A 20,002-nucleotide genomic window follows, 5' to 3' on the forward strand; every position below is an offset into this window, starting at 1 on the left:
GACTGGGAAAGACTAGAGATCTCTTCAAGTAAATTAGAGATACCAAGGGAAAATCTCATGCTAAGATAAAAACAGTAAAGGACAGAAATGGTATGGACCTAACAGAAGCAGAAGATATTAAGAAGAGGCTGCAGGAATACACAGAAGAAACTATACAAAAAAAATCTTCATGACTCAGATAACAATGATGGTGTGATCACTAATCTAGAACCAGACACCCTGGAATGTGAAGTCAAGTGGGCCTTAGGAAGCTTCATATGAGCAAAGCTAGTGGAGGTGATGGAATTCCAGTTGAGCTATTTCAATCCTAAAAGATGATGCTGTGAAAGTTCTTCACTCAATATGCCAGCAAATCTGGAGAACTCAGCAGTGGCCACAGGACTGAAAAAGGTCAGTTTTCATTCCAATCTCAAAGAAAGGCAATGCCAAAGAATGTTCAAACTACTGCACCATTGCCCTCATCTCACATGCTAGTAAAGTAATGCTCAAAATTCTCCAAGCCAGGCTTCAATAATACATGAACCGTAAACTTCCAAATGTTCAAGCTGGATTTAGGAAAGGCATTGGAATCAGAGGTCAAATTGCCAAAATATCCTGGATCATAGAAAAAGCAAGAGAGTTCTAGAAAAACATCCTCTTCTGCTTTAATGACTATACCAAAGCCTTTGACTGTGTAGATCACAACAAACTGGAAAATTCTGAAAGAGATGGGAATACCAGACCTCCTGACCTGCCTCTTGAGAAATCTATAGGCAGGTCAGGAAGCAACAGTTAGAACTGGACATGGAACAACAGACAGACTGGTTCCAAACTGGGAAAGGAGTGCATCATGGCTGTATATTGTCATCCTGCTTATTGAACTTTTATGCAGAGTACATCATGCAAAATGCCAGGCTGGATGAAGCACAAGCTGGAATCAAGGTTGCTGGGAGAAATATCAGTAACCTCAGATACACAGATGATATCACTGCTATGGCAGAAAGAGAAGGTCTAAAGAGCCTCCTGATGAAAGTGAAAGAGTAGAGTGGAAATGTTGCCTTAAAGCTCAGAATTCAGAAAACTAAGATCATGGCATCCGGTCCCATCACTTTAAGGCAAATAGATGGGGAAACAATGGAAACAGTGAGGGATTTTGTTTTTTTTTTGTGCTCCCAGATACTGCAGATGGTGACTGCAGCCATGAAATTAAAAGATGCTTGCTCCTTAGAAGAAAAGCTATGACCAACTTAGACAGCATATTAAAAAGCAGAAACATTATTTTTACCAACAAAGTTCCATCTAGTCAAAGCTGTGGTTTTTCCAGTAGTCATGCATGGAAGTGAGAATTGGACTGTAAAGCAAGCTGAGTGCCAAAGAATTGATGCTTTTGAACTGTGGTGTCAGAGAAGACTCTTGAGAGTCCCTTGAACTACAAGGAGATCCAACCAATCCATCCTAAAGGAAATCTGTCTGAATATTCATGGGAAAGACTGATGCTGAAGTTGAAACTCCAATACTTAGGCCACCCAATGCAAAGAACTGACTCATTTGAAAAGACCATGATGCTGGGAAAGATTGAAGGTGGAAGGAGAAGGGGACGACAGAGGATGAGATGGTTGGATGGTATCACTGACTCGATGGACATGAGTGTGAGTAAACTCCAGGAGTTGGTGATGGACAGAGGAGCCTGGCATGCTGCAATCCATGGGGTCGCAAAGAGCCAGACATTAGTGAAGGAATGAACTGAACTGAATAATAAAAGGATAAACTATTGATACATATATTAAATAATTATGCTGAGTGAAAGAACCCGGACTAAAAATAGTGCAAACTGTCTGATTTCATTTCTTTAAACTATAGAAAATGGAGACCAGTCAGTGAGGACAGATAGTGGAAAGGTGGTTATCTGCATATGGGGCACAGTGGATTAGTGGGGTGGGATTATGATGGGATAAGAGAAAATTTTGAAAATGATGTTTATCTTAATTGTGATCATTTCACAAGTTTATACATAAGGCAGAACTCATCAAACTGTCTAATTAAATATGCACCATTTATTGTATATCTGTTACACTTTAATACAGCTGTAGGCAAAAGAATATATGATAAAAATAAAATCATAACCTAGCTCCAGCCTATCTTTACCCTCCCTCAACTGTGTTTGAGCTGTGCTAGACAACTGGCTCTTTGGAAGTGGCTGGTGCTTAGTGTAAAAATAGAGAACTGATAAAAGCAATTTTGCTAAATTAATATGTTAATATTTTTTGTATATATAGTCAAATTCTAAGCAAAATCAGTAAAACTTGCATGTGTATTTTTAAACTATTCTTGTTTTTTAAAATCCTTAAACTGTATTTTATCACAAGATATCCATTCCATCTTTATGGTACATTTTCTTTAGCTGTAAGTGAAACTCCCCGCTAAACTGCCAGCTGCTAATAGGTTTCTCCAGACACTGCTATTACTAGCAAATTAACATGAACAACACTTAAGGAGGAGGAGTGGGAGGGTTAATGTGAAGGAATCTTCTCTCTTATATCTTTAATAATGCATATTTGAAGAAAAGACTTCAGCCTTCTGATATGTTAATCTAACATCTTCCCCTCCTACTCATCAGCATCAGAGTTATTAATAAAGTGTTCGAGAATAAGGAAATGGGTGCTGCGATTGAAATTCACTGTAATATCCAAATAGAAGAGAGAGCAGCAAATGGCAGGCTGGCTTTGAAGGGAAAAATGAGCAGGAGGCTTGAAAAGTGAGAAAGATCTAGCAAGGCAGAAACAGAGAATAAACACAAATAAATCACGTACAGATACGTAGAAAAATTTTAAATGTCTAAATTCAGAATTCAAACTATGATTTCTTCTACCAGCTAAACTAGAATATAAGCAAAAGGAAAGAGATACATTTGGTCAAGTCAATGAAACGAGAAATGTCTGTCGGCGTGCTGGGGGAGGGGAGCCGATGGAGAGCTCTATTCCAGGTGCGCTGCCCTCCAGCTCTGCTATTTCCCAGTGACTTTCACACATTTGTTTTTGTTTTATTTTTCTTTGTTTTGTTTTACCTCAGCAACCCAGCCAGACAAATATGGTGACTGTTTTACAGATATAGTATTGATACTTAGAGAATTTAAATGAATTGCCCAAATTCAAAGAATTGTTATACATTAGAATCAAGACTGAAACTAGTCAATTTACTATATATTATACTGATTTATAAATTCTATGGCTGATGGACATTTGATTTATTTGTACTTTATTTTGTTGTTATCGTGATTTGTGTTGCTGTGAATACAGGGACACATACACTCATTGTTTTGAGTATGTACTGTAGAAGCAGAACTGATGATGAGGTTAAGTGTGATGCCACTTCAGTCAGATCAGATCAGATCAGTTGCTCAGTCGTGTCCAACTCTTTGCGACCCCATGATTCGCAGCACGCCAGGCCTCCCTGTCCATCACCAACTCCCGGACTTCACTCAGACTCACATCCATCGAGTCAGTGATGCCATCCAGCCATCTCATCCTCTGTCGTCCCCTTCTCCTCCTGCCCCCAATCCCTCCCAGCTTCAGAGTCTTTTCCAATGAGTCAGCTCTTCGCATGAGGTGGCCAAAATACTGGAGTTTCAGCTTCAGCATCATTCCTTCCAAAGAAATCCCAGGGTTGATCTCCTTCAGAATGGACTGGTTGGATCTCCTTGCAGTCCAAGGGACTCTCAAGAGTCTTCTCCAACACCACAGTTCAAAAGCATCAATTCTTCGGCGCTCAGCCTTCTTCACAGTCCAACTCTCACATCCATACATGACCACAGGAAAAACCACAGCCTTGACTAGACGAACCTTTGTTGGCAAAGTAATGTCTCTGCTTTTCAATATGCTATCTAGGTTGGTCATAACTTTCCTTCCAAGGAGTAAGCCACTTCAGTAGGTATTGCCAAACAGTGGCCTCAGACAGCTCTGGTAATTACATCTCTATCTTCAGTGCATGAGGTTTCTGTTGCTCTATATCCTAGCCAACAATGGGTATTTTCTATCTTTTCCTATTTAACGATTCTGTTCTTTTTTCATTCTTATCTCACATGGTATTAATTTTTTTTTTTCCTATTGGGATTGGATACCTTTGTCTTATTGGGTGAGGTTAGTCTTTATGTATTCTGGGTACAAATTCTTATTGAATGTATATACCACAGATTTCATCTCAAAGTTTGCATCTCACCCCAGTACTCTTCCAAAGTCATATTTTAATGAACACTTATTTTAGTGTTGTCTAAAACATCCCTTTTTGCCCTTTTGTGCTAGGAATATTTTGTGCTGTAAGAGTTCACATATCCCACACTCACATAAATATCCTGTCATCCTAGAAGAGCATTTCAGGAGCTTTAATGCTGTATTTTTTATATATCAGGGTAAAATCATTCTGCAATTGATTTTGGTATATTCTGTGAGGTAGGGATTAAGATTTTTTTTTTTTTCCGTATGACAAGTACAAGTGTTGTAGGAAAACTTAATGAAAAGCCATGCCTTCCAAACTATAGTTCCATCTTCATCAAAATTTGCCGGGAGCCGGTGAGGCATTCCGCTCGTGACAAAGGTCATGAGGAAGGAGGCTCGGCATACGCAAAGGCGGGATCGAGCCTCAGGAGTCCGCCCGGATATTCTCAAGCATTTTCCCCCCAAAAAACCAGAGTCTGCCTACTTTATTGCTTTGTGCTCTCACCTCTGACTTTACTGGGGGCTGTCCCCTACCACCATCTCGCTCTCTCTCTGTCAAAGAGTTAACTTACAGCTCCAATTAATAAAGTTCCTGGGCAATTAGGAGTGTTTAAATCCAAACCCCTCAGATGGCTCTCTAACTCGCCTGACAAGTTTACCCGGACTCCTGCAGCTATGCATACGATTGTTTACAGTCTCCTAGCCTCCAGAGGCACGGGAAGCTTAAGATATTCAAATAGCTTAGAGCCTCTCAGAGAGTTAGAAACTGTCAGAATAAACTAGTAAAGGATTTCATTGATGAGTCAATGCTTGTTGCCAAGTTTTCACATCCCCTGAATTGTATCCTTGAATGTGTATTAATTAATAGTTGGCATATAGAAAAAATAAGTAGTGGCCTTGGTGTTAGTAACTTTAGACCCTTAAGGTAATAAATTCTTTCCTTTGTTGTAAACCCATTACACATCCGCCCTATAGGAATGCAATTTTATCTTTGGAAGATGGCACCAAACCTTAAAATAATTACTCTTAGAGAAAATAAGTCTTTGTTGATAAGTCCTTGTCAAGAGTCATAAAATGTTAGTAGGCCTTCTGGCCAGAAGATGATGTAAATCACCTAAACCATTTGTATACGATAAATTTGCAGGAAAGAAACCCTGGTTTTTGATAAGAACCAAAGACTGCTGACTTTGCATCCCCTATTATCCTCTATGTGTAACTTAGGGTATAAAAGCCCCTGTTAAAAATAAAGCTATGGGCCTTGCTCACCAACGCTTGGTCTCCCCATGTCATTCTTCCCTTTAACTTCCAGCTGAGTCTCCATCTGGAGCGCGGAACCCACCACGCTTACTAATTATGCCTGGGCTTCTAAGACCCACTCGAGAAGGTGTCTAGGGTGAGGCACCTTCCGCTATTCGAGAGGGCGCCTGCGGCCTACGTAAGTGGTGCAAACTTCTTGTCTTGAAGTTTTATTGGTCTCCCGCGTAAACCAAGCTACTCAGCTTCTTTTCTCCACTGAATTTTCCTACTGAGCTATCCTCATTCTATTACTCTTTATATCTTTGATAAATAAATAAATAGTCGCCGACGCCGTCTCCCCTTCGAATACCCTGGATCAGCCGGGGCTGGTCCTCGGCAAAAATTCAAGGGTATGAGCTATTTCTGGATTTCCTCTTACATTATATTGGTCAATTTATCTAACATTGCATCAATAACATACTGTCTTGGCCATTGCCTTGTTATCTGATACCAAAAATCATGTTTGTTTGTTTGTTTAAATTAAGGTAATAGCTTTATTTTCCTTCTCAAGTGTATTGGTGTTTTGCATTTCTTTTTTTATTTTATTTTATTTTATTTTTAAACTTTACAATGTTGTATTAGTTTTGCCAAATATCGAAATGAATCCGCCACAGGTATACCTGTGTTCCCCATCCTGAACCCTCCTCCCTCCTCCCTCCCCATACCCTCCCTCTGGATTGTCCCAGTGCAGCAGCCCCAAGCATCCAGTATCATGCATCGAACCTGGACTGGCGACTCGTTTCATACATGTTATTATACATGTTTCAATGCCATTCTCCCAAATCTTCCCACCCTCTCCCTCTCCCACAGAGTCCATAAGACTGATTTATACATCAGTGTCTCTTTTGCTGTCTCGTACACAGGGTTATTGTTACCATCTTTCTAAATTCCATATATATGCGTTAGTATACTGTATTGGTGCTTTTCTTTCTGGCTTACTTCACTCTGTATAATAGGATGTGTGAATCTGCAAGAGAGAATTCTTTTGATTGCTAACCTTATGGAAGCTCTGAAAACTGTTCTTATTGCACCTCTCCCTGTGGCTCAGTGGTTAAGAATCTGCCTTCAATGCTGGAGATGCAGGAGACATGGGCTCAACCCCTGGGTCAGGAAGATCTTCTGGAGGAGAAAATGGCAACCCACTCCAGTATTCTTGCCTGGATAATCCCATGGACAGAGGTGTCTGGCAAGCTACAGTCCATAAGGTCCCAAAGAGTCAGACAGGACTGAGCACACATACACAGCATTTCTTTTTAATAAATAGCTCAGAAGTTTTTCTCGTCCATCTCTGTGAAGATTTACCCTACCATACACAGATTGCTACTCTGCTGAAGACTCTTTAGGGCTATTATATAGATATCTAGGTATCTTCCTCTGCATGACTCCTTTCTTTCTGAAACTAGCCTCAAGTCTTCTAGGCTCTCTGTCTTTTCAAACTCTGCTTTTTGTCCTCACATCTGTAAGAGTGTCAGGCTCTGTTTGAGGTCCTCCTGCCTCTGCTGCATTTTGGAAATTGCTTCTTGGCACAAAGCCCTGAGTGATGTTCTCTTTCTCCCAGGGATCACAGTCAGAGTCGCCTGTTTTGTAATGCCTGAAAAATAGCTGTGTCTGTATTTTGCTCAGTTCCTAGATGCTAATGATAGAAGGCTAATTCTGGATCATCTTACTATCTCCAGGCCAAAAGTAGAACTCGAAATGTATTCATTTTGAACTCTCAAATATATTCCATATATATTTATTACCAGTTGTCTAATCTAATTTGCCTTAAAACTAATACTTTATGTTCTTAGAAGTACACTAGCAACCAACAAAGACACTTTTGCAGCTTTAGTAAATTTTTTCTGGGGCATAGTGAATTAAATGGTAGAAATGTGATGTTTACGTATTCCAAGCACTAATATGAGTAAATTCCTTCTTAGTAATCGTACACCAAACAACTTAGGTATCAGTTCGTAGTTGTCCTGTAGGTAAAGGCAAATGCTTACTATCAAAAATTTTTTCCAGATAAATCTGTATCTTTCAACAAAACTAGCAGCTATCTTGCAAGACTAGCAAATCAGCTACTTCAGGTTGTAACTATAAAGGCTAAAAAGTACCCATATTAGAAATAAAACCCATATATCTAATAGAAACACAATGTAATTCTACAATGTGCAATATTCCATTGAAATAATCAGTTCATCTAAATTGGAATTTCACTAGAATGCCAAAGTTGCGTCTGTGCTTTCCTTGTATGTACTCAGTGAATTTTTGCATTTAAAACAAATTAAAAAGTCAAGTAATCTTTGAGATACTGGCTCTTTGTCACCCTAACATATTAGTCATTTTCCACATGCCTAGAAATTCAAAGATTCAGTATTAAAAAATGTTTTTTATTCAATTGTGACTTTTTTTAATGAACATAATGATTTTCTATAGAGAATACATTGAAATCTATAAAAGATATTTTTATGAGAAAATCACTTTAATTGTATAGGCTCTAGTTAGTTTCACATGTGACTTCTGATCTAAAAGCTATTGTTTTAAGAAAACGGTAGGTGGTAAGAACAGTGCAGTGCAATGCAGCATATGTGCATTCAGTTGTGGCCAACTCTTTTTGACTCCATGGACTGTAGCTCTCCAGGCTCCTCTGTCCGTGGAATTTCCCAGGCAAGAATACTGGAGTGGATTTCCATTTTCTTCTCCAGGGACTGAACTCATGTTTCTTGTGTCCCCTGATTGACAGGTGGATTCTTCACCACTGGTGCCACATGGATGCTGAAACAAATCAAGGGATTTATATTTTGATGTTTTCTACGAGGTAGCATGGACATTTAACCACAGTACAACCTAGTTTAGGAAAAATCTACAGTCTTAAATTATATTGCAAAAGAGCTTAGTTAAAGAGTTGCAGTTTTTCAACTAGTCCTCAAAATACACATTGTGCTTATATGTTGCAAGAACATTGCACTATTTTGAAGGAATCACAAAACAGAGCATACATTTCATTTCTGTTTTGTCCAGAATGAAGATGAAGGTTTCTTCCTGATCACTGAGCCTTTGCTATTTGCCTCTGACTTTATTCTTCAACTGACAGCAAGTGTAAATATGATGTCAGAGAGATTATAATAAGCATTTAATTAGACCACTATCAAAGTACTAAAGTATTCAAGCATGTGAATAGACATGTTTTTATCATCTTTTAGACTCTTGTGATCATTTGGGAAATTTTACTTGTCATTATTAAATAACTAATTGTAGAGAAAATGATTATCTAGAGACTGTTAATAAAAAAGTAGATTTGACTAAATGAGGTGATTCACTTGAAGATGATATTCATGTATGCCATATTCTCTCTGTGTATCTACATTATGCATAGAAACAGAAGATTAAATTTGACTCTGAAAATATGTGTGTGTGTCTATGGGCTTCCCAAGTATCCCAGTGGTAAAGAATCTGCTTGTCAATGTGGGAGATGTGAGTTTGATCCTTGCATTGAGAAGATCCCTTGGAGGAGGAAATGGCAATCCACTTCTGCATTCTTGCCTGGAAAATCCCATGGAAAGAGGAGCCTGGCAGGCTGCAGTCCACGGGGCTGCAAAATAAATGGACACAACATAGCGACTAAGCACAGCACACTGCATATATACACACACACACACATGCTGCTGCTGCTGCGTCGCTTCAGTCGTGTCCGGCTCTGTGCGACCCATAGGCGGCAGCCCACCAGGCTCCCTGTCCTCCCTGGGATTCTCCAGGCAAGAACACTGGAGTGGGTTGCCATTTCCTTCTCCAATGCATGAGAGTGAAAGTGAAAGTGAAGTTGCTCAGTCATGTCTGACTCCTAGCGACCCCATGGACTGCAGCCCACCAGGCTCCTCCGTCCATGGGATTTTCCAGGCAAGAATATAACTATCATTTGTGCACACATGCTAAGTCGCTTCAGTTGTGTCTGACTCTTTGTGATCTCATGGACTTTACCCCTCCAGGCTCCTCATCCATGGGATTCTCCAGGCAAGAATACTGGAGTGGGTTGTCATTCCCTCCTCCAGGGGATCTTCCCAGCCTGGGGACTGAACCCACATCTCTTATGTCTTCTGCATTGACAGGCAGGTTCTTTATCACTAGCGCCACCTGGGAAGCCCAACTGTAGTTTGATAGACCTCAACAGCACACAGAGATATTTGGGGCAACACCGGCATTTAACATAGAGGCTTAGAGCTCAAAAACGGCACTGTGCAAACATTAATACAGCCTGCCACTTGCCAAGGGAAACACTTTAGTGAGGCTCATTAATTTAATTGGTCCCTGTCATCTAGTTAAAGAGCAAAGTGTAGAGCATTTTCTGACAAAACCAAAGACGGTTAAAAGTTCTATTAGGTTGTGCAGCACTGGAGAAATTTTGAAGTTAAGAAGGAACTTGAATTGAGAAAATGGAATTCAGCACTGAGTACCACCTGCTCCTCTCCCTACCCCATCTCTTATATGGTGAATCATATAGCTTTTAAATAAAACAGAACAGAAACTCTTCAATGACACATTGTTTCTGTTCAGTCCCTAAGTCATGTCTGACTTCCTGACCCCATGAACTCCTGCCAGGCGCCTGCTCAAACTCATGTCCGTGAGTTGGTGATACCATCCAACCATCTCATCCCACGCTGCCCTCTTCTCCTTTTGCCTTCAATCTTTCCCATCATCAGGGTGTTTTCCAATGTCAGTTCTCCACATCAGGTGGAGAAAGTATTGGATCTTCAGTTTCATCATCAGCTCTTCCAATGGATATTCAGGGTTGATTTCCTAACTCTCCAGCCTCCTCTGTTCACGGAAATTCCCAGGCAACAATCCTGGAGTGGATTGCCATTTCCTCCTCCAGGGGATCTTCGTGACTCAGGGATTGAAACCGTGCCTCCTGTTTGGCAGGCGGATTCTTTACCAATGAGCCACCAGAGAGACACTTAAATATTAAGATCTTGCACTATTCATCTCTTCCTTTTAATTGCATGAAAGCATATGTTATCTCTTGAAGTGTAGCTGTGGTTTGTATCAGTTGCGCTGTGATGTTCCTCTAGCGTGTCTCCATCCTCCTAACTCACGAATCAGTGCAGGGCTCCCTGTGTCTCTCTCAGTGGGTCTTTGGAACATTCAGATGTCTTTTTCTCACTCACCGTGTTCTCAGTGTCACATTGTACCCTCCCCACCCTTACATGGAAGAGCCTAGGAAAGCCTAATAAACCTTTTCCTCTGCTTCTCCCCTACTCATTGAAGTCTTATGCATTTTGCAAACAGTTGTTTGGGTGCTTTGAGGAAGCTCACTTGGAGTTGGCCTCTGGGGAAGAAGGGCTACAGCAGCTGTTCGGGGCAGCATTTGCCGTCCCAGCTGCAGGGCATGAAAGTTCTTCCAAAGGAGCCTGAGGTCTTCTTAGGTCAGACTGACTCCTCGAGGTCCAGCCTCATGCCAGCGGTTCACACCCACCTCCAGTGCCCTACCGTGTTCTCTGCACTTTCCATTCTGTTACTGGCTGTGGCTCAAATCCTGATACCATCTAAGTACAGCCCCAAAGCTAAGGATATTTTTTATGCTTATTAATGGTTGCAAGAGATGGAAAGAATACTTCATTATATGTGAAAATGATACAATACTCAAATGTCAGTGCCCGTAAACATGGAAGCACAGCATGCTCACATGTTGACATCAGCGGCTCCTTTCGCATTGTAATGGCAGAGTTGAGTAGTTTTGATAGAGACTATACGGCCCACCAGTCTCTAAAATGATTCCTTCCTGGTCTTCTCAGAAAGTTTTACCAAACCCTACCCAGATGACTCAGTGGTAAGGAATCTGCCTGACAAGCAGGAAATGTGGGTTCATTCCCTGGGAAATGTGGTTTCATTGCCTGGGTTGGGAAGATCCCCCAGAGCAGGAAATGGCAATCCACTTCAGTATTCTTGCCTGGGAAATCCCATGGACAGAAGAGCCTGGTGGGCTATAGTCTGTGGGGTTGCAGAGTCGACACAACTTAAGGACCAAACCACCACCACATCCTAGAAGAGTCAGAACACAGGGATGGAGATTGTAGAGCACGTTATTTCAGGCTAGCCCTTTAGGAACTTAGAGGTTTGGTATGGTGAATAGAGTTCCCCAAGAGCCACCTGGGACTGAAGGGGTGAAATAGTGAGCCTGCACAAAAAGCTCGAGTTCCAAACTATTTTGATAGAAATGACAACTATAACTTGGGCTTCCCTGGTGGCTCAGTGGTAAAGAATCCACCTGCAATGCAGGAGATGAAGGAGGTTACGGGTTTGATTCCAAGATTGAGAAGAGCCCCTGGAGAAGGAGATGGCAACTCACTCCAGTATTCTTGTCTGGGAAACCCCATGGACAGAGGAGCCTGGTGGGCTACAGAACATGGGGTTGCAGAGAGTTGGGCACAACTTAGAGACTACACAACTGTAATTTACTCACTCACAGATGCTGCTCTCCTCAGCCTCATCGTGTGGGTGATTATGGAGCCAAAACAGTGATCCAGCAGCTAGCACACCTGCCCTACTGTGATAGGTTATTAAACTTTCAGTGCTTTGTTTTCTTCATCTGTGAAATGAAATCTTTGAGCTAAATAGTGTCTTTCATTTTTTTCTTGTTTTAAAAATTGTTATGAAGATTATACAATGAATATCAACTTTCAAAATTTTAAGTTTCAAGCTAGTTGTTGAATTCAAGTTGCAAACATTTGAAAAAAGGATAATCCTGTATCAGTTAAGCAGCTCATACAGTGAAAATTTTGTTTTTGTCTCTAAAAAACCTCTTCCACCCCGAAAGCACCTGGTACAGTTTAACATGAAACATTTCTCTGTGAGAGAACCAATATCCTGAAACTCAGCAAAGTGTAGACCAGATCCGTACAGTCCGTGAACTTCGTATCTTTCTAGATGATTCCTGCTGTACAGGACAAGTGATGTCACTGAACCTTTCCGCGTACACAATCTGTCCCAGATCCTATTAAGCCAAAGTTTGTATTCTCCTTCCTAAATCAGTTAAGAGTCGTAGCAAAATTTGAATAACAATGAAAAAAATTGTGGTTAATTGCCCTCATTAAGAGAACACTGAGAGCTCCCTTGGGTCACTAGAGCATTTCCTTTGCATTATAAATGCTTTACCCCTAAGTGAAAATACAGGCTGTTCCGCTGAAACATTCAAGCTGTACCCTATTCCAGGCTGCCTGTGGATTTTCAAAATGTGGTAAACAACTGCTCTAGTTGAAAAGATGTGTTGAGTCCTCTTTTCATAGATTGTCATCTGCAAGTTGCTCCTCGCTTTGTTTAAGAGGCCCTGCTGAAAATGGACCTGCAAGGGCGGTTGCTTTTGGTCCAGCAAATGGTCTCTCTACTGTAAATTACATTTTCTCAGATTGGCTGTGCCCTATTTTTTCTCTTGTTTGCAGTCAAAAGTTGGCTTAGTTGTTCAGCTCCTTCTTTGTTGATTAGCTGTAGATGTGTGAGCTTGTTTTGAATTATTCAAACGGATTTTCCTTTTTTGTTATAAAACTTACCAGTGGTAGAAAAGTTCAATGCAACATCAAAGACCAACTGCTGCCCCTTTTAAGGATGCTCTCTTTGGGCTCCCTGTGTTCACACTTCGCTGCAGGTGTGGCCACTCTGCAGCTTAATTGTTCGGAATACTTGGGTGACTGCTCTATTTACTCTCTAGGAAAACCAATTGCACCATCAGCCTGGACAATCTCTCGCTTGATTTTACAGTCCTTGCAACCAAGGAAAATTTAGCTTTCTCTGCCCATTTAGTAAAAGGTTACAGTTTTTCTTTTTTACTCTATCCAAGTTTTCTATCCAAACTGGGCAATGCCATGGTTTTTATATCACGACTTGAACTGCTCTAAACAGAGAATCTTGACACGGTTAAATATCAAATGTGAGATAAGTGTTGGTTGTCCCCACGCTTTTCTGCTAGACATTATTTTGAGGATGCTTGATAGCCATTATACGGAATGTTAGCGGACAGGGAATCTGTCTCTCTGCTACCAATTAAGACAGAATGGCTTTGGATGGCCAGACACCTGCTTGGTGCTGTTCTTACTTTTCTTTCTATTTCCGGGAATTTCCTTAGAATGTTTCTGTCAAATCCCTAAGAAGAATACTGGAGTGGGTAGCCATTCCCTTCTCCAGGGGATCTTCCCAACTCAGAGATCAAGCTTGAGTCTCCTTCATTGTAGGCAGATTCTTTACCATCTGAGCCACCAGGGAAGTCCCTGCACTTCACTATGCTTGATAACCACTGTTAAGGAATGTAAAAACACAGGCTACTTTCCTATCTGCTAACAAGACAGAATGGCTTTGGATGGCCAGACACCTGTTTGGTGCCGTTCTTAAACTTTTCTTTCAATTTCCTGGAATTTCCTTAGAATGTTTCTGTCAGATCCCTAAGAAATGCTTTCTCAGTCATAGATAGAACTCATCTGTAAACAAAACCCAGAAGGAATTGATGAAGAATTTGTTTCCCATCTGCTGTGTAAATTTAGGACTTTAAATATTTGATTCAGAGAATTCAGTTTTCTATGGACCACTAGGAACTCAAATGGTTCTCCCAGGAATGATACTTCAACTGAACACTATTTGTACATCCTTACTGCTCTCTCTTCAAATTCATCAGGTGGTGGTTATGGATATGGAATGGAATTAATGTGAAAATACTGGAGGAAATTTACTTGAAGCTGTTCTTGAAATTCTATCTTCCAAGCAGTCTGAGACTATGTAGCCAACAAAATCACTTAAAACTTTACTCAAGAAAACTCAATAATCATCCAGATAACTGTCAAGAAAGACTCTCAGGCATGATACAGGGAGGGGAACTCAGGCTGAGCCCCGCCTACTTCCTACATAGAAAAGGCAGAGTTGAGAGTTCAGAGAGATCAAGGAGGCGAGAGTTTTCAGGACAGATGAGCAGAAAGTACCATAGACAGCACTCCATCAACCTTCACAGAACCCCCCTTGAATGTTCAGCAAAGTGCTAATCACCACATGTGTGTAAGAAAAGTGCTCAAGGTCCAAGAAAAAGTCATCCTGGAAGATTAGAGGAATGAATATCTAGCACTTACAAAAGGCTGTGAACATTGCCTGTGCGAGCAGCCATGGAAATTCAAAATTTGGGGGGTTTGAGTAAAGAGCTAAGATCCTCTGTTAGTAGAAGGGAATGATAAGCCCTACACTGAACTTCACTCTGATGCCACTAAACAAATCTTAAAGGAGTAAAAAGTTCTCAGGATTATATATCATATGTTCAAAAAGTTCGGTAGAAATATGGTAGCTATGCAAAGATAAACACTGAAGTTCTAGGGATAAAACTGCAATGTGTGAGTTGAAAAATACACTCAATGACATTAACAGTGATTAGACATTGATGGAGAAAGGCTTATTGCATTTTGACATAGGAATAGAAATTATTACATAACACACAGACACAAACACATATGTATAATGGAATATTATGCAGCCATAAAAAGTGAAATCTTGCTATTTGTGACAAACTGGATGAAACCGGACGGTATTATCCTTAGTGAAACTTATCAGACAGAGAAAGAAAAGTACGGTACATTTTTACATATATGTGAATTCTAAAAAAAAACAAAATAAACAAATACAACTAAATAGACTCACAGACAGGAAACTTGTAGTTACCAAAAGGGAGAGTGGAATGAGGAGGAGAAAAATAGGAGAAAGGGATTAGAGGTACAAAGTACCAGCTATAAAGTGAATAAATTACAAGATATAATGTACAGCACAGGAAATATAGTATCTTATAAGAATTTGTATTGAGTATAATCTTTTAAAATACCAAAGTACTATATTGCATGCCTGAAGCTAGTATAATATTGTAAATCAACTATACCTCAATAAAAATGTTAAATACTGAAAAAATGCATTATGGTAAAGCTGCTGCTGCTAAGTCACTTCAGTCGTATCCAACTCTGTGAGACCCCATGGATGGCAGCCCACCAGGCTCCACCGTCCCTAGGATTCTCCAGGCAAGAACACTGGAGTGGGTTGCCATTTCCTCCTCCAATGCATGAAAGTGAAAAGTGAAAGTGAAGTCGCTCAGTCGTGTCCGACTCTTAGCGACCTCATGGACTGCAGCCCACCAGGCTCCTCCGTCCATGGGATTTTCCAGGCAAGAGTACTAGAGTGGGGTGCCATTGCCTTCTCCTATGGTAAAGCTATCAGTATTCAAAAGAAAATTTAAGAGGTGACAGTAGCATTAGAAAAAGTGAATTTAACAACAGGATGATGCCATTGATTTTTAAAAGTCATTTCATAATGAAAAAGCAGTCAATTCAGGAAAAGCACAATGATACTAAATACATTTGTATCTAATAATAGAGCTTCCAAACACATGAAGAGCATTTGATAAAACGGCAATGACAATGTTCAAATTAGCAATTACATTCAGAATCACTACATTTCTCAATAATTGATAGAAGACATAGACAAAAAATCAGAAAGAAAATAGAGAAGAACAATGCTGCCAATCTAGTTGAAATTCATACAAATCCACCCCAAAACAGTAGAATAGTATTTTAAAGCACCTATTTATCAAACTACATGATATGCTGAGCTATAAGACACATCTCAATAAACTTGAAAACATTTAAGAGGTAGAGGGTATTTTCTCTAACCATAATGATATTGTTAGAAATCAATAGCAGAAAAATCTTTAGAAAAATCATCAAACATTGAAAAACTAAAAAACACATTTGAAATGACCCATGATCAAAGATGAATTTTTGAAAAGGTAATTTAAAGTCCTTTGAATTGAATAAGAATAAAAATGTAGTATATGAAAATTTGTGGAATTCCATTAAAGTACAGTATATGCTAACATTTATAGCAATAAATACCTACATTAGTAATAAAGAAAAGTGTCAGAACAATAACTTCAGCCTCTACCTTTATAAATTACAAAAAAAGAGATTAAAAATAGATAAGAAGAGGAAAGAATAAAATAAAGGCAAGACCAACAATAGATAAAATACAACAGAAAAACAATAGAGAAAATCAATGAAACGTAAAGTTGCTTGTTTCAGAAAATCAATAAAATTGGTAAACTTCCAGCCAGAATGATTAAAGAGAAAAAAAAAAAAAAAGAAGACAAAAGTTGCCATTATCAAGAATGAGAGAGGTGATACCAACAGATTCTAAAACTATCCAAAGAATAATAAGAAAATGAGCATCTTTATGGCAATAAATTTGAAGATTTGGATTCAATGTGCAAATTCCTTAGAGTACATACATAGCCAATCTCATTTAGGAAGAAATCAATTATTTAAATAATTGTCTATAAAAAAATGAATGCACAGTAAAAATCCTTCTTACAGTAAAATTTATAGGCACAGATGGTTTCGCTGGTAAATTCTATCGAATGTTAAAGAATAGCAATTCTGCATACAATTTTCCAGAAAATTTATGAATAAGCAATGTTTCCCACTCATAGTATGCTATCAATATGATCCTAATATGAAAAACGAAAGGTAAAAGCATTGCAAGGAAAGAAAAGTTTAGACCGATGTCTGTCATGAACTTTTACAAATTTTAGCAAAATAATCCATACATATTTGGAAAGATTAACATGCTATGACCAAGGAACTTAACCTAGAATCCAAGACTGATTTAATTTTTTCCAAATCAACCAATTTATTTCACCATATGTAATTGTTTCCTAATGCATTTAATACACTTAGTCACTTAAAACATCACCCATGTACTAAAGTGTATTCTGCAAGTCAGAAGTCCAGCATAGAGCTCTGCATGATTCTTAAAAAGACATTATTAACTGTAATTTCATTTGAATTTAAAGTGGAAAATAAATGGAATTTCTTTGAAGTTTTATGTTTAAAGGGATTCAGTTGCCAGTAGCTATCACTTTTACCACATTTGTTTTCATTTTTATTTTTCTTAATGTGTATTTGGCTGAAAGTCAAATAAGTGAATGTTTTTCTTTAAAATTTCTTATAGTATAATTAGACAACTACTTTCTCTAAAAATGCTCATGATTACTTAAATGTCTGTTGTTTAAAGGATAACTTGACTGGCATAAATTTTTCAAATCACATATTTGTCTTTTTAAAATTTATTTATTTTTAATTGGAGGATAATTGTTTTGCAATATTGTATTGGTTTCCACCATACATCAACATAAGCCAGCCACAGTATACTTTTGCTCCCTCCCTCTTGAACCTCCCTCCCACCTCCCACCCCTTTGAGTTGTCACAGAGCACCTGGTTTGGGTTCCCGGCATCATACAGCAAATTCTCACTGGTTCTCTATTTTACATATGGTAATGTATGCTTCCATGCTGCTCTCTTAATTCATCCCACCCTGTCCTTCCCCACTGTGTCCACAACTCTGTTCACCATGTCTCCATCTCCATTGCTGCCCTGCGTAAAGGTTCATCAGTAACATTTTTCTAGAGTCCATATGTACACATTAGCATATAAAATGTGTTTTTCTCTTTGTGACTTACTTAACTCTGTATAGCAGGCTCTAGATTCATCCACCTCATTAGAACTGACTCAAATGCATTCTTTTTGACTGGGTAATATGACTGGGTATAAGATCATGGCATCCGGTCCCATCACTTCATGGGAAATAGTTAGGGAAACAGTGGAAACAGTGTCAGACTTTATTTTTCTGGGCTCCAAAATCACTACAGATGGTGACTGCAGCCATGAAATTAAAAGATGCTTACTCTTTGGAAGGAAAGTTATGACCAACCTAGATAGCATGTTCAAAAGCAGAGACATTACTTTGCCAACAAAAGTCTGGCTAGTCAAGGCTATGGTTTTTCCTGTGGTCATGTATGGATGTGAGAGCTGGACTGTGAAGAAGGCTGAGCGCCAAAGAATTGATGGTTTTGAACTGTGGTGTTGGAGAAGACTCTTGAGAGTCCCTTGGACTGCAAGGAGGTCCAACCAGTCCATTCTGAAGGAGATCAGCCCTGGGATTTCTTTGGAAGGAATGATGCTGAAGCTGAAACTCCAGTACTTTGGCCACCTCATGTGAAGAGCTGACTGATTGGAAAGACTCTGATGCTGGAGGGATTGGGGGCAGGAGGAGAAGGGGACGACAGAGGATGAGATGGCTGGATGGCATCACTGACTCAATGGATGTGAGTCTGAGTGAACTCCAGGAGTTGGTGACGGACAGGAAGGCCTGGAGTGCTGCGATTCATGGGGTTGCAATGAGTCGGACACGACTGAGGGACTGAACTGAACTGAACTGAACTGAATATTCCATGACATATGTTCTTTATCCATTAGTTCTTTGGAATTTATCCACAATTCTTTATCCATTAATCTGTTGATGGACATCTACGTTGTTTCCATGTCCTAGCTATTGTAAATAGTGCTGCAACGAATATTGGGATGTGTGTGCCTTTTAATACAATTTTTTATTAATAGAGTTCAGAAATTCCTTGAATTGTCTTCAATTCAGTTCAGTTCAGTCACACAGTTGTGTCTGACTCTTTGTGACCCCGTGGAATGCAGCACACCAGGCCTCCTTGTCCATCGCCAACGCCCAGAGTTTACTCAAACTCATGCCCACTGAGTCAGTGACACCATCCAATCATCTCATCCTCTGTGGTCTCCTCTTCCTCCTGCCTTCAATCTTTCCCAGCATCAGTGTCTTCTCAAATGAGTCAGCTCTTTGCATCAGGTGACCAAAGTATTGGACTTTCAGCTCAACATCAGTCCTTCCAATGAGTATTCAGGATTGATTTCCTTTAGGATGGACTGATTGGATCTCCTTGCCATCCAAGGGAATCTCAAGAGTCTTCTCCAACACCACAGTTTAAAAGCATCAATTCTTCAGTGATCAGCTTACTTTATAGTCCAACTCTCACATCCATACATGACCACTGGAAAAACCATAGCCTTGACTAGATGGACCTTTGTTGGCAAAGTAATCTCTCTGCTTTTTAATGTACTGCCTAGGTTGCTCATAACTTTTATTCCAAGGAGCAAGCATCTTTTAAGTTTATGGCTGCAGTCACCATCTGCAGTGATTTTGGAGCCCCAAAATATAGTCTGCCACTGTTTCCACTGTTTTCCCATCTATCTGCCATGAAGTGATGGGACCAGATGCTATGATCTTACTTTTCGGAATGTTGAGCTTTAAGCCAACTTTTTCAGTCTTCTATTTCATTTTCATCAAGAGGCTCTTTAGTTCTTCTTCACTTTCTGCCATAAGGGTGGTGTTATCTGCATATCTGAGGTTATTGATATTTCTCCCAGCAACCTTGATTCCAGCTTGTGCTTCATCCAGCCTGATGTTTCTCATGATGTAATTTGCATATAAGTTAAATAAGCAGCGTGACAATATACAACCTTGAAGGACTCCTTTTCCTATTTGGAACCAGTCTGTTGTTCCATGTCCAGTACTAACTGTCACTTCCTGACCTGCATACAGATTTCTCAAGAGGCAGGTCAGGTGGTCAGTTATTCTCATCTCTTGAAAAATTTTCCACAGTTTGTTGT

Source organism: Bos grunniens, chromosome 9 (genome assembly GCF_055505025.1).
Source record: "Bos grunniens cultivar Pamir isolate PY7600 chromosome 9, Bosgru_T2T1.0, whole genome shotgun sequence".
Lineage (NCBI taxonomy): Eukaryota > Metazoa > Chordata > Mammalia > Artiodactyla > Bovidae > Bos > Bos grunniens.